The sequence below is a fragment of the Macrobrachium rosenbergii genome, chromosome 44 (assembly GCF_040412425.1).
Source record: "Macrobrachium rosenbergii isolate ZJJX-2024 chromosome 44, ASM4041242v1, whole genome shotgun sequence".
Taxonomy (NCBI): domain Eukaryota; kingdom Metazoa; phylum Arthropoda; class Malacostraca; order Decapoda; family Palaemonidae; genus Macrobrachium; species Macrobrachium rosenbergii.
In genome coordinates, this window is record NC_089784.1 from 9,655,718 (window position 1) to 9,669,636 (window position 13,919).

The 13,919-nt window shown below is 36.2% G+C and overlaps 1 protein-coding gene across 1 annotated transcript in view; it reads left to right on the forward strand.

Moving 5' to 3' along the window:
* The first annotated feature begins 4,412 nt into the window (after positions 1-4,412).
* Positions 4,413-13,919, forward strand: part of LOC136829324 (ionotropic receptor 25a-like) — a 47,058-nt gene continuing 37,551 nt past the window's right edge. Inside the window, exon 1 of the mRNA XM_067087696.1 lies at positions 4,413-4,979. The gene's annotated coding sequence lies outside the window, so the exon portion shown is untranslated. The remainder of the gene's footprint in view (positions 4,980-13,919) is intronic.

A 13,919-nucleotide genomic window follows, 5' to 3' on the forward strand; every position in this document is an offset into this window, starting at 1 on the left:
TGACGCGCTCATTGGTCCCTTATTATTGCGCGGGCTGTTCTTGGTACTGGTGGACATGCGCGGAACTTCGCTCACAGAAACTGGCTAGACTTACTCAAGCGCTAATCCTTTTCTGTCTGGCACCTTGCAGTGTCACAGCGGTGGAGGCTATTCTGTCATATCGGACAGTAATCAGACACTGCCAAAGGAAACACCGTAGGTGGCAAACATTATTGTCCTCCGGACTTCATGAAAATTACAACTCCGTAGACAAGTGACGATTTTTCACGAGGTAGGTGATGCCGTTTCGTTGCTCACTTAAATGTATCAGTTTGCCTCAGGTAAATGAGTTCATTGTTTGTCTTATTTTTCGTTTATTTCATGCTCGTGGACTTATATATATATATATATATATATATATATATATATATATATATATATATATATATATATATATATATATATCTAATGAGTGGCCTTAGGAGGTGTTATCCTTATAGAAAAATTTGGATTGCAATGTATATCCCATGCTACTACCGGTACAAATGGTTACGGAAGACTAATGCAAATGTCCTTTTAAATTCATGCATTTTATATTACATTGCGTGTGTGTGTATGTGTGTGTGTGTGTACAATTTGTGCAAACTCCTTGTATGTATGTATGTACATTTTTCAGTCACCCTTTTAAGGAGAAAAGGTATATGATAGACACACACATATATCCACCATACTTTTCTCCTTTAAACGGTAGCTCAAAAATGCAGTCTTTCAGTTCAAAACAATTATTTTGGGGCGAGGTTACTAGACCCCCGGCCTGCCCCAAGGGTATTCAAGGTGTTCATATACACATTATATATATATCACCCGTTTTGATAGTGACCCATTCTGGCACTGACCAGACGCAACGTTTCTTAACATTGCTGACCGGACAACTTGTTTGTTTCCAGCTTTGCCCATTTCTGTATGGGGTCGCTGTTTCCTGTCAACCTCCCCTCCTTCCTCTGTCCAATGCAGCCTAATTTCTTAAACCTTTCTCCCGCATGTCATTTGTTATTTTATTCTTCCATCTGAACTTTGGCCTTCCTCTTATTCTCCTTCCCCCCACCTCCATGCTCATAACTCTTTTACGCAGACATGATCTCCTCTCCGCGTAACATGACCAAACCAATGTAGTCTTCTTTTCTGGGCCTCATATGTTCCTCTGATAAATTCATTTCTGATCCTATCTCTTCTTGTGACTCCACACATTCATCTCAACATTCTCATCTCTGCCACATCCATTTTCCGTTCCTGAACCTTTTCCATCGGCCACGTCTCTGCCCAGTAAATTGTCGCTGGTCTGACTACGCTTTTGTATAACTTTCTTTTAACCTTTGCACTAATCCTCCTGTCGCACAATATCCCTGACGACCTTCTCCAGATTATCCAAGCACCTCGTATTCTGTGGATGATTTCAGAGTCCATATCTTCATTGCCAACCAGACAACTAGTAGTATATGTGCTGCCAGCATATATCATTAATGACTCAAATCAGTGTGGATCTTGTTTGTCCGCCCCGGAGTAGGTAGGGAATCGGGAGGGTAGGGGAGACATGACACATCTACCCTCCTGCAAACCTGTTTGTCCACCCCAGGTGGGGGTGGGGTAGGTAGGGGAGACATGACACATCCAACCTCCTGCAAACCTGTTTGTCCTCCCCAGGTGGGGGGTGGGGTAGGTAGGGGAGACATGACACACCAACCCTCCTGCCCCACGCAGCATAGCGCACCCCATCAAGCTCGTGTATATATATATGTATATATATATATATATATATATATATATATATATATATATATATATATATCCATTCTCCCGGCAGGGCTGGCGACAATGAAAAACAGCACAACAGTCACTGCTTCATTTACCGTTAATAACTGCTGGATTATGGACGAACACTCGGTGAAAGAATTCCTACAATATTGGTCACTACATGCCTCCACAGAAGGGTCATCAGCAGCACATCGAACCCCCTACACACACCAAAATTCAACTATATTATGTGCAATACTTCTTTCATACCATCTATCCTCTTCCAACTGTAGACACCCCAGCCTTGCTTATTTGCCAGCGAAGGCCAAGAGAACTTAAACCTCAATTATCCAATCCATGAACATTTTTTTTTTTAATGGGGAGTTACAGCTGAGTGTTTTATTTTTGAACAACCCGGTACCTGGGCTGATATCTCAGATAATCGAGAAAATCACGATTCACTCTAGAGTGAGAACAAAGAAGGCTATCGTACCAAAGTGTACCAAGTTTTGCAGAGTGAATGTCGCTCCCAGAGTCAAGTTCCAGAGATTTCGAGATTTTGCGGTAACTTTACTCGCTAATAGAGATTTTATGGGATAATAACGAAGAAAAAATGTAATTAGTAACTTTTTTGGAATGAGACAATCTTTCTTGTTCTGAAATGGCATCAACATGCAAAAATAATTAGGGATGCAATTTTTTAAAAAAAGAAGAACTTTACCACCGTAACTCTCGAAATATGTGTAACTTCGAATTGATGACACCTCGTTCGAGATCAGGGTTGATCATCTTTTTCTTTTAGCATAGTAAGGGAAAATTATCCTATTCAGAAACTAAATTTCAGGAGACTTGACTGATTTTTCTCCCGTAATTCTGGCGGCCTATAGAGTCTTGACGCTGGTTATTCTATAAAAATACACGAGCACTGGCCTCAATGACTTCTTGATTACACGCCTATTTGAAGGCCATGGAGATGGTCAGTGATTTTTCGGCCAGTATGGATATTGTACGATCAGTACTGTCATGTGGGCCAATGACAGGGAATGCTTTTCCTTATTTCTAGCAAAGTTCTTGTATTTCGGACTATTTGTAGTGATGTGTGCAATTACCTATCGAGAGGAGTAATCATGGCGAGCAGAGATGACCAGTATGCGCTTTGTAGTAACTGGATATCGATCGTGCTTTAATATCTACACGGATAGTAAAATCTGATATGAAAGAAAGCTATGTAAAGTCCCCGCTCAACGGGTTTTCTGTGGTGAACCTCCGTTTTCTACGGTACCTTTCCCACAAGCTCAGGTTACGCTAAATAGCCACATTTTATCTGTGTAAATATGTATCTATTACTGATTTATTTATGCCTGTTTACGTTGTACATGTGCCAGAACATTATTGTGTCAATTCTTGTAATTTTACTTTTCACGTCATTTGTATTTACCTGTCCTGTTGCACGTCGAGAACAATTGACCTCGGGTCACCTGTTTTCGAGGTCGCTGAGATAAATAGTGACACCCCTGATGCCCTTTAAGTGGGGGTGTGGGAAGGGGTGAAATATAAAATGTCAAAAATGTTGGGCAATATAATTAAAAAATGAAAGGGTGAAGCAGTTTTTATCCCACGGATACCACTCACTCCGACGCATTTCCCTTTTAACTTTCAGAGACTATAATTTCCAGTCTATTAAGTACTGTGGAGTGGATTTGAGATCGCCATGTTTTTCCCACGGAGATATTATGTTGCTTGCTCAAGGGTGGGTTCACCCAAGAATTTATTTATTCTTGTTCCTGATGGTGAAACTAAAATTGTTGTTTACAATCAAGTTTTGTGTTAAAGTAGCATTATAGGGAATTTGTGAAAGATTTTACCTTGTAATTTGTATATTGTATTTATATTTTCAAAAACATATAAATAAAAATTCTTTGATATTACAGTATAGATAGATTTGAGTCCTTTTCCTGTCTAATAGAAAGCTGGGATAAATATAATATCCGGGTGTGTTCTACGTTTTGGGTTACGTTTTGGGTGTGTTTTATGCTTTGGGTGTATTCTACGGGGTGGGTGTGTTCTAAGTAGGATCCTGGTTCTACGTTGAGTTTTAACCGTACACCGTCTATCTGGACCGTGACCGTCGGGTACGTCAGCTACTAGTAGTGTATAATCAAAATAAAAGACGCTAAAAAGCGGAACGCATTTTGTGAATCCTGTTACTCTGGATGACGTCTTAGCCGTCTACTTTTTTTCATTTAATATAAAAGTATTATATTTTCATACAAAGCAAACATAAAAATGCTTAATGCTACAGGTGCTTAGAAGATAATTAGCGACAGTGATGATGAAAGTGCGTCTGATAAAGATTATAACACTCATTCGGCCATCAACAGCTGAGATTGTGACAGAATGCTCCAATAGAAAAGTTAGAAAATAAGCTTTGGATTGTTATTACTGCTCTGAACTGTACAAGAATTTCCAAAACGGCGATGAAACACAGGTTTAAGTTATTTATAGTTATACTAATGTGACTTCAATAATATGTAACAAAAGAATGAACAAGACTGCAAGAAATTCGTTATCTAGTAGTTATTTTCACATCTGTTTTGTTTTTGTTACCTTCGCAGTTTGATTAGTGACTCAATACTTCGAATGTCAAATACCTTTCGAAGAATTGATAGTGACGAGCAAGAGTCCTCTGATTTATCATATTTTTTTTTTATTTAGCTGATGAGAGGTTTATGCTGCAAACTGTATAGTTTGTCCTAAAGTAAACTTAGCAATGTGTTTGCTAACAAAATACTGTAATTTTAGCGAAGAAACTACCTGTTTCATGGTTAATATCTTGAAATAGGGTATCGTATTACCTACGTGAATGCTAATGCCTCATACTGTTAACCCACATAAAGTTACGGCAAAGTGTAACACGAAATTTTATGCCCCTGAAAACGTTGTTGCTGAGATTTTTTTTATTTCCTTTTCATAACCGTTAAACACCCCCATTGGTTAAATTACTAGAACACTTTGATATGGGCTGTGCCCGTTTTGTGAAAAGATGTCATAGCCTAAGTGATTACTTCAAAAGATCCAAACTTGTGGACGTAGAATATTCAAGGCCAAACCTGCTCCTGTTATGGTCAAGTTCAGTAGTGGATTAATCCTGAAATATGTTTTACGAAGTCGTCTAAGCAAGGCCTAGCCTACTCAGGGCACCATTAGAGGTAAGAGTTTGATTGAAATTGTTTTGCACTAACCTAGGCTAAGTCTTCCCGTAGGGCGATAGTGCTGTCAGTGTTCCTTATGTGGTGTACACGTTGTTTAAGGTTCGTAGCAGCGTCTCTTTGATCCCTAGCAGTGACCCCTTTTATTCTTTTACTATATCTCCGTCCATACCCTCTTACTTCCATCTTAGGCTACTCTGCACCCGTACATAGTAATTGTTTCAACATTGTTTTCAGCGCTGAATAACCTTTTAGGTCCCAGTCACTTGGCCTTTGGCCTAAATTTTATATTCTATTTCCAACTAGTCTAAGTCGTAATCAAACCTAGCTGTGTTATATTAGGCAAGGTTCACGAGTAAATTTAGTTTAAGTATGGCCTACGTATTGAAATCCTTGATGCTAAGAAAACACGCCTTATAGGCGTATTTTAGACCTTGTCTGTTAGTTTGGTATTTAAATTGTTGAGATTAGGTTAATGTTTATGTTTTAGGTCATTATTTTTATCTTAGGCTAATTTCTTGTTTTTGTTATGACCACTGGCTCTCTGTGGATTGTGTATTTTAAAGGTTTGTTATACAGTATTTGCAAAGCATATGCTATTGCATTTTCTCTTGTTGATGGTAAACTACAGGTTTTGGAAGAGAGACGAAAAATAGTCTGTGATTCACATGAATAGTTAAACCTGTGCTTAGTGAAAATCAAATATGCAGTCAGAATTATATGTGCTTCATCATATAAACTGTTATGCCAAGTAAAAACATTAAGAAACAAATAACATGTAACCTAACCTAAATCAGGAAACCTAACTGCTGGTCGCATCATTGCAACTGGCAGTTGGGTTGCAGTGATACAGCCAAATTGTCCTGAGATTGCTGTTTAAATACTTCAGTTTCATTTGGCTAGCTTGGTATATTGTAAATTCATACCAGGACAACCAATAAATCTTAATTTAGCCATTAGAAAAAATGGGGTTTCTTTCCTTCATGGACACCATTAAGTACCGTAAATGTATGTTGCGACTTTCGCACCCTAAAATAATCAGTGACACCATGATCTCTCTTTAGGGTTAGAGTTCTCTTAACTCACGTCCCTCTGTATGCTGTACTATAACTTTTCAGTAAGCTTGGGAGGTTGAGGGTCATCAGGTGTGCCTTTTATGACCTGGGAAGCTCAGATTGGTTACAGATCTTTAACACAGTAGGTGAACAATCACAGGTTGGTTGATTGGCTTGTTAGAGTAGCAAGTTACTGCTTACTTCAAGACTGTAAATACATGATTCTTAATCATTCAAACAGTCGGTATCAGAGAGCATAACTGAGTATTTTGTGAAAAGTTCAGCAAGCAATCACTGTGTCATAGAGAAGGCTTCAAATTTTCCAAGAAGGAAGTTGTTAATGCTTTGCAAACCATAGATATATTAGAAATGAAATGGTAACAGTAAAAAATGGTGTTTTGCAACAAAAAACAAAATCTGAAATCTTTATTTCAGTGCTCCAGTTAGGTGAAATGGAAAGAAAATGCAACTTTTAACATTCAGTACTTTGCATTCTGTGCCTAACTCCATAAGTGTATTGCTCTGGAAGTAGTTTGGCTGTATACTGGAAAAATAACTTTGTCCAACTGTGAAAAACAAATATAATACTGTAGATATCAACAACTTACTGTAAACATGGCCTTGAATTTAAAGCCACAACGTGTTTAAGGCATTAGATCAATTAAGATAGGCCAAAGGTAAATTCTTGATTTTTTAGGTTAATTGCAGCTTGTACTACAGTACAAGCTGCAATTAACCTAATGAATCAGATTCCAGTGTTTTATGTGTAAATTTTACTCCTGAAATAAAAAACTGGAATTGGATTGTTTGTGTGAAAACTGGAATTTGTTCCTTGTACAGTAGCTTGCTGTATGCGTAATTAGTATATAAAGTATAAAGGTACTGTACAATATACTAAGAGTCAGGTTTGTTATTGGTATTCCCCAACTAGCAGAAATTCTTTCTGTGAATGCTACAATTCCTGTTGCAGGAATGAAGGATATGGCAGTTTAATATGCTGTAAGGAATCCTTTCCTTCTAAACATCAGTCACAGCTCTGACATTCCAAATTATTGAGAAAAGATTTGACTGGACTATGTGTTACACAACTCATTTTAATATTTACGGTATTAGGGTGGACCACAGTGTTTGATGCTTCATTGATAAAAAGAATTAATGTAATTCATAATTAACTTCTATTTGCCAGTATGTTCACCATGATCCTCTTGACATTACATTCTTAAAAAATATTAATGCTGTTCAAATCTGAGATTTTGTTTGGGTAACTATTCTTCAGCAGCTAATTATCATTATAGAGCAAATTCCACAGAATTGGTCTGTTGGATTTGGAAGTGGGTGAAAGTGACATGGTATAGGCTATACCAGATCTGAAGAATTTGGTGGTTTCGCATCTCTTCCATTACACGGTCTTTCAGTAGCTGCCTTTGCAGTCTGTGATATGTATTAATTTCCTGGCTTAAATGGTAAAGCATATTGATGCATGATCATTCTAAGCCTGCTGTAATTGTCATCAATGTTTTTTGTCAATTTTTTAATCAAAGGAAAAGACATCCGAAACATTATTATGTGATATCTTAATATTCATGTAGTGATAGTCTCTGTTATTAGGCTACAAGGTGGGTGACTTAGACTAAGCTGGCCTTGTGCTCAGCAGTCTCATGTTTCTTGAGAAATCCTTATCTGCTCTCCCAGTAAGGTTTTGGCCCCTGAGAGAAGACTTGTGTTCTACTGACTAAAATAGCCTGGTTTAAAAAAAAATGATCATGGGATTGTTTCACTTTAAGTCCCTATGCTTTAGAAATAAAGTACATATATATATGTACTGTAGAGCAAAATTACAAAATTTAGTTTTTGTATTTTTTCTTGGTTTAGTGTAAGTTATTTTATTTATTTTCAGATACCGAAACTAGTCCTCATTTAAATTAAGTTTCTTTTTTTTAAGTAGTTTGATAGCATAAATACATTGCTAAACTAATTAGAATTTGTCTTTTTAAAGGATATGAAAATGAAATTATTATGTAACGTTTTCCTCACTTAATGAATCAGATTCCAGTAATTTAAAAAATTCAGTAATTAAATTAAAGCTAATAAAAATAAGGTGGATATTTAAATTAACAGTTTTTAATACAGTACTATGTTTCTCCAATGTCACAAAAGAAAGCCTACCAAGTTATCCAGCTCACATAACGTCTTTGTCTTGAAGCTCTATCGATTACCAATTGAACGTTGAATAGGCATGCAAACCATTTATCAAAGTGACCTTCACTCGAACGTATAAAAGATTTTTTGTCGATAACTGATGTCACATGTATATACAGATCATTAACTCTTGTGCTTCACTAACAGGTGATATTAAATACAGATACAGAAAGGCATCCACACACACACACAGAGAAAGGCAGCTAAGCATATATATATATATATATATATATATATATATATATATATATATATATATATATATATATATATATATATATATATATATATATATATATATATATATATATATATATATATATATATATATATATATATATATATATATATATATATATATATATATATTATATATATTATATATATATATTATACTGTATGTAATTTCCTTGATGCTGTACACATGGAACATAACCTTGGATGATCTGTCCAGTTATAAACTTATTTCTAACCTTTGTGTTTATATGTAGTATACTTGTATTATTTATTTGTATAACCAGTTAGGCCTAACCACATAGAGGGCATAGTTCGTAAACGTTACTCTTCTTGTTCTCGCATTTTCCGATATGTTTTACATTAGCCTCTAGTTATCCACATCCAGAACTTTTTTCACAGAATCAGATTGCAGCGTTTTTCTTTGCAAATCTAATATATTTTTACGCCTCTTTTTTTTTTTTTTTTTTTTCCAACGATATCCAGCTGACCAGTCTTAAAATTGTCAGTGCCTTACATGTGATTCGATGTGCACATCCTTTTATAAGTTTTTCATTGTATTATTTATCATGAAGTTTTTAAATAAATTGATAATATGTTTACAATTGTTACCATATGGTAGTACAAACTTGTTGTTTGTGGCATGAATATCAACCTAGGATTATGTCAAATTTATATTTTTAAAGTAGCACACTGTCAGGTCTTAATAGCAGAAAATGTGCAGAAAATACAATTTGTTAAGTGGCACTCACCCTCGGTCACATAATGATGTTAGACAGCCTCAAAGATCAGCCTCCTCTCTAAAGTGCTAATATATTTAATTTAATTGTCTATATGCTCATTTGCAATGTCACCGTAGCATGTAGAACGTAAATTTCTACTACTTTATATCAGTCCACTTGAAGTTGTGGTAAATAAATGAGGTGTGTTTGTATGTGTATGTGAGTCACTAAGAACTGGGGTGAGTAAACTTTGCAACATTTGTTTACTTCAGGAAAACTGAATTTTCATTTTTCGTTGCTCAGAAATTCAGCGCGCAGCCTGTGCAACAGGAATATTGTTTATCCTGCACCAAAAGAATGTGCATCCGATGTGGATCACACCCTGCGCTAAATTATATGTCAACAAACCTTGTTTTCATACCCCACCAAGCGTTCCGTGGCATGTTGAAAAAACAACGGCTAAATAAAAGGACAAAGCATGATTGACAGCTTTCGTGACGTAGTTGTTAGTTCTCTGTCCCACACCCCAAAGTCATCATCGATAACGTTCTCAGGCGAATGAAATAAATAGTGGTTAGCAAACGGTCATTAATTTCATGTTTTTTATTTTATGTTGACTGACGAATTTTGCAGTTTGATGTGCGCTTGGGAATAAGTCTGGGCAATTTAATATTGATATTTTGCTCAGTTCTAATTTCTTCCCCGTAAGGGGTAATGCCGTCAGTGCACCTGATGCGGTGCACTGTAGGCTTAACTTAAGGTTCTTGGCAGCGTCTAAAACCCCTTTCATTCTCTTTTACTGTACCTCCTTTCATATTCCATCTTACTTTCCAGCCTCTCCTAACAATTGCTTCATAGAACAACTGCGAGGGTTTCCTCATGTTCACGGTTTAGGACACCGTGCTCCTGTTAACACCATTCAAACCTTTATACTCGCAATTTCCCTGTCAGTGCCGAATGATCTCATAGGTCCCAGCGCTTGGTTCTTGGCCTAAATTTCATATTCCATTCCATTCCATTCCTAATTTTTTTTTCTTTTCGCCAGTAATGTTTGCTGTTGTTGTTGAGAGTTTTCGTTCAGTTTTTTTTTTTTTTTTTGTTTTGTCTTCATTGTCACTAACAGCATTTAAAACCATTTGAATAACAAATAACACTTCATGCTTTTATGAAGGTTGATTATTGACAAGTACTGCAAAATCCCATCGTCAATAATGTATTTGGCTTTTATCGTTGATGCATAACTTAGCAGGGTCCACAATGTCTGACATTTGACCTATGATACCTGTGCATAGTACCGTGGTTGGACTTTTGTAAGTCTCCGTCCCACTTTAGTGTATTGAAGACCATATTTGCAAAGGAATGTCTTATTCAGGTAAAAGAAAGCTTACATTTCTCCTGTGAATGGAAGAACTTTTAATTAGTTTTCACTTTTTATGAGGCTCTTGAATTGGTTTATTGGTTTGGTGGAATTCGTTCAAATATTAGTTTCCTTAAGCCCAAGTGCACAATGACTTCTTTGGTAAGTTTGATTATTTTCTCATAATATTATTGCCCAATTTATTAGTTTTTTTACTGCAGTTTTCCGTTTCTTATTTATTTGAGTGTATTATTATCTTTAAATTCAAGTATCATTACTGTGCTGTTCCGTCAGTATTGTCGTGTGCGTTGCATGCTCCTAATTGATTGATTTACCACCTGGTAACCATTGTTGAAACGCTCTTTGTTCTTCTCAGTTGGGTCCTGGTTCTTGCCTTCCCAATTGGTGTCTCATCGCCAATGCTGTAGCTTTGTCGCAGGTTGAGCCACCCTTCCTTGGGTCTTGCAACATTTCCCTATCAATAATCGTTGGATGTTCTGTTGCCTTTTGCCAGTCCCACAGAGTTTGCAGGCTTATGCAACCCTTTTCCCTGTTTTGTACCACTCTCGTGCATTTGCCGTTCCGTCACTGTTCTTGTGCGAGCTGCGTAGTCCTCCACTTGTCCAGATTTATTTCTTTTCTCTTCTGGAGCAAGTATTCTGGCAACTCGCGCTTCGTAGAGTTTGTTTCATCATCAGTGTTGGATAGGATTTTATGGCCGATAAAAAATTTTGTGATGATTTTCTTGACATATGTTTTACGCCCAGCTTGCTTGAAAATTTACACTGAAAATAGTGTTGCTTACTTTAACGTGATCTAGGGTTGTTTCTTTGTCACTGGACCAGTTATGAAATTTAATGTGCTTCCAGTGACTGAAATTTGTACAGAGTGTTATTTCAAAAAACAATCGCCTTGTAAATGTATAGTTGTTTGTCAATATCTCTTTATTAAATTGTCTGTGAATTTCAATGTAAAACTGGTTTCGTCAGTACAGTTATATGTCTTGAATCATATGTATTCGTACCAGTAAGAATTCTGAAAACGCTTAATGTATTGACCTTCTTGTATCCCTCATAATAGTTACAACCTAGAAAATATGTAACAAGGACTGACATTCCTGATATTGTACGTCAGTGACATTTTGGGTTAAGTTTGAAGGATATTCTGATGGCCTTTGACTTGAAGATTTATGAGTGGCTTCCTACTCTTTTTGTGACTTTTAGGGACAAATTCCTCTGAGGCAATAAGATAAGCAGTAAGAATATGTTCGTAGAAAATACTAGGGTTAATATTGCGCAGAAAACAGACAGGTACAGAGTGTTTTCTTGAACAGACAGAATTGCGCAGAAAACAAACGTGTACAGAATGTTTTCTGGAATAGACAGAATTGCGCAGAAAACACGTGTACAGAGTGTTTTCCTGAACAGACGGAATTACACTGCAAACAGTTCTTCATTTGCTCTCAAGGTCAGAAAACTTATGATAGTTTTATATATCACAAAAACCTACAGAACGCTTATGTAATCTCCATCTGAACCCTGCCATGAAGATTAAAAAATAACTGTAGTCAAATTCATGTCAGTGTTCTCATTGTCTCAGGATATGTATTCGATTTGTAAAAATCCCGGAATACATAATATTTTGTAGATATGTTTACGCACGATTATATTTGCACAAAATATAAAGCACAAAAAATTTATTATTATTATTATTATTATTATTATTATTATTATTATTATTATTATTATTATTATTAGCCAAGCAGCAGCCTTAGCTGGAGAAGCGGAATGGCACAAGCTACTCCAATAACTTTTTGTTACTTTTGTTTTATTTGTTTTGGGTGGTCGAAATCTGCCTTAGAACTCTGTGATTTTCAAATGAGCTGCCCTGTTATTAATAATTTTGACTAGCGAATTGCATTATTCGAGAAACCACGTACATCTTTTACCTTAACGTTGGTTAGTCCTATCGATAATTTTCTGTTCATATGGGTGACCTTGACTCATTTTCAGGTAACTTTTTGTAAGTACAAAATCAGTGTTAATGTTTAGTTTATATTGCTTTATCGGTCATGATTTAGAAGTTCATCAATAATTCATCGCTTGCATTTTTAATCTGTTGTCGGTTGATAAGGATTTTTTTCATTTGGTGGTGCTTCATCGTCTTGATTTGTTCTTGGCCTTAACAAAATGATTCTCTCTCTCTCTCTCTCTCTCTCTCTCTCTCTCTCTCTCTCTCTCTCTCTCTCTAACTTTCATCACTATACTTGCACAGATTCGAGAGCATTGTGAATTTCAAGAAAACTTTATCTTATCGTTTCTGTAATCCATAACAGTTCGTTTAGTTTTTCATTGGAGGAGTGGGTAGAACTTTCGGCCAGCACGATGTTGGCCCAGCGTTCGACTCTCCGACCGGCCAATGAAGAATTAGAGGAATTTATTTCTGGCGATAGAAATTCATTTCTCGTCATAATGTGGTTCGGATTCCACAATAAGCTGGAGGTCCCGTTGCTAGGTAACCAGTTGGTTCTTAGCCACGTAAAATAAATCTAATCCTTCGGGCCAGCCCTAGGAGAGCCATTAACCAGCCCAGCGGTCCGGTTAAACCAAGATATACTTATGTGCCAGAAGTAAAAAGAAATATGTTCGGATAATCCGTGGAATAGAAGGAACAAAAAAACGGGCCGCAAGAAGAATGAACAACTATCTTATTCTTGAAAGAACTTCTCATTTTTTCTTCTTTCGTCGAGACGAACTTCTAAATGTTATTCAGGAATTCGTAGAAAAAAAGTCTCCGAATAAATCGTGCAGTAGAGAAACCCGTTTCCTTGGGACCTTCGCCGGTGAAATGTGAGGTTTCTGAAGATTACTTCGTGGTCTTATAACTTCCCGCCGAACTTTTATTATGGTGACTGATCTTCAACTCTCTCTCTCTCTCTCTCTCTCTCTCTCTCTCTCTCTCTCTCTCTCTCTCTCTCTCTCTCTCTCTCTCTCTCTATCTATATATATATATATATATATATATATATATATATATATATATATATATATATATATATATATATATATATTAGTTCTATGCAGGAACAGGGGCATCAGTGTTGAAATCAGCAACATATTATCAGCTTAGCAACCTTTTTGGAATCCTTCTGTCCCTATCATCAGACTGTATTAAAACAAATACATTAAATGTGTGTATATATATATTTATAATATAATATATATATATGTATATATATATAAGATTTTTGCTTATTTTTTTTATAAGTTTTTAGCTTATTTTTTCTACAGAAGAAGATCTTTCTTCAGTTCGTAGGTTAAAAATAAGGCTGCCAAAGTCCATTTCTGGTCACTTTGTTCTAAAATCAAGTATG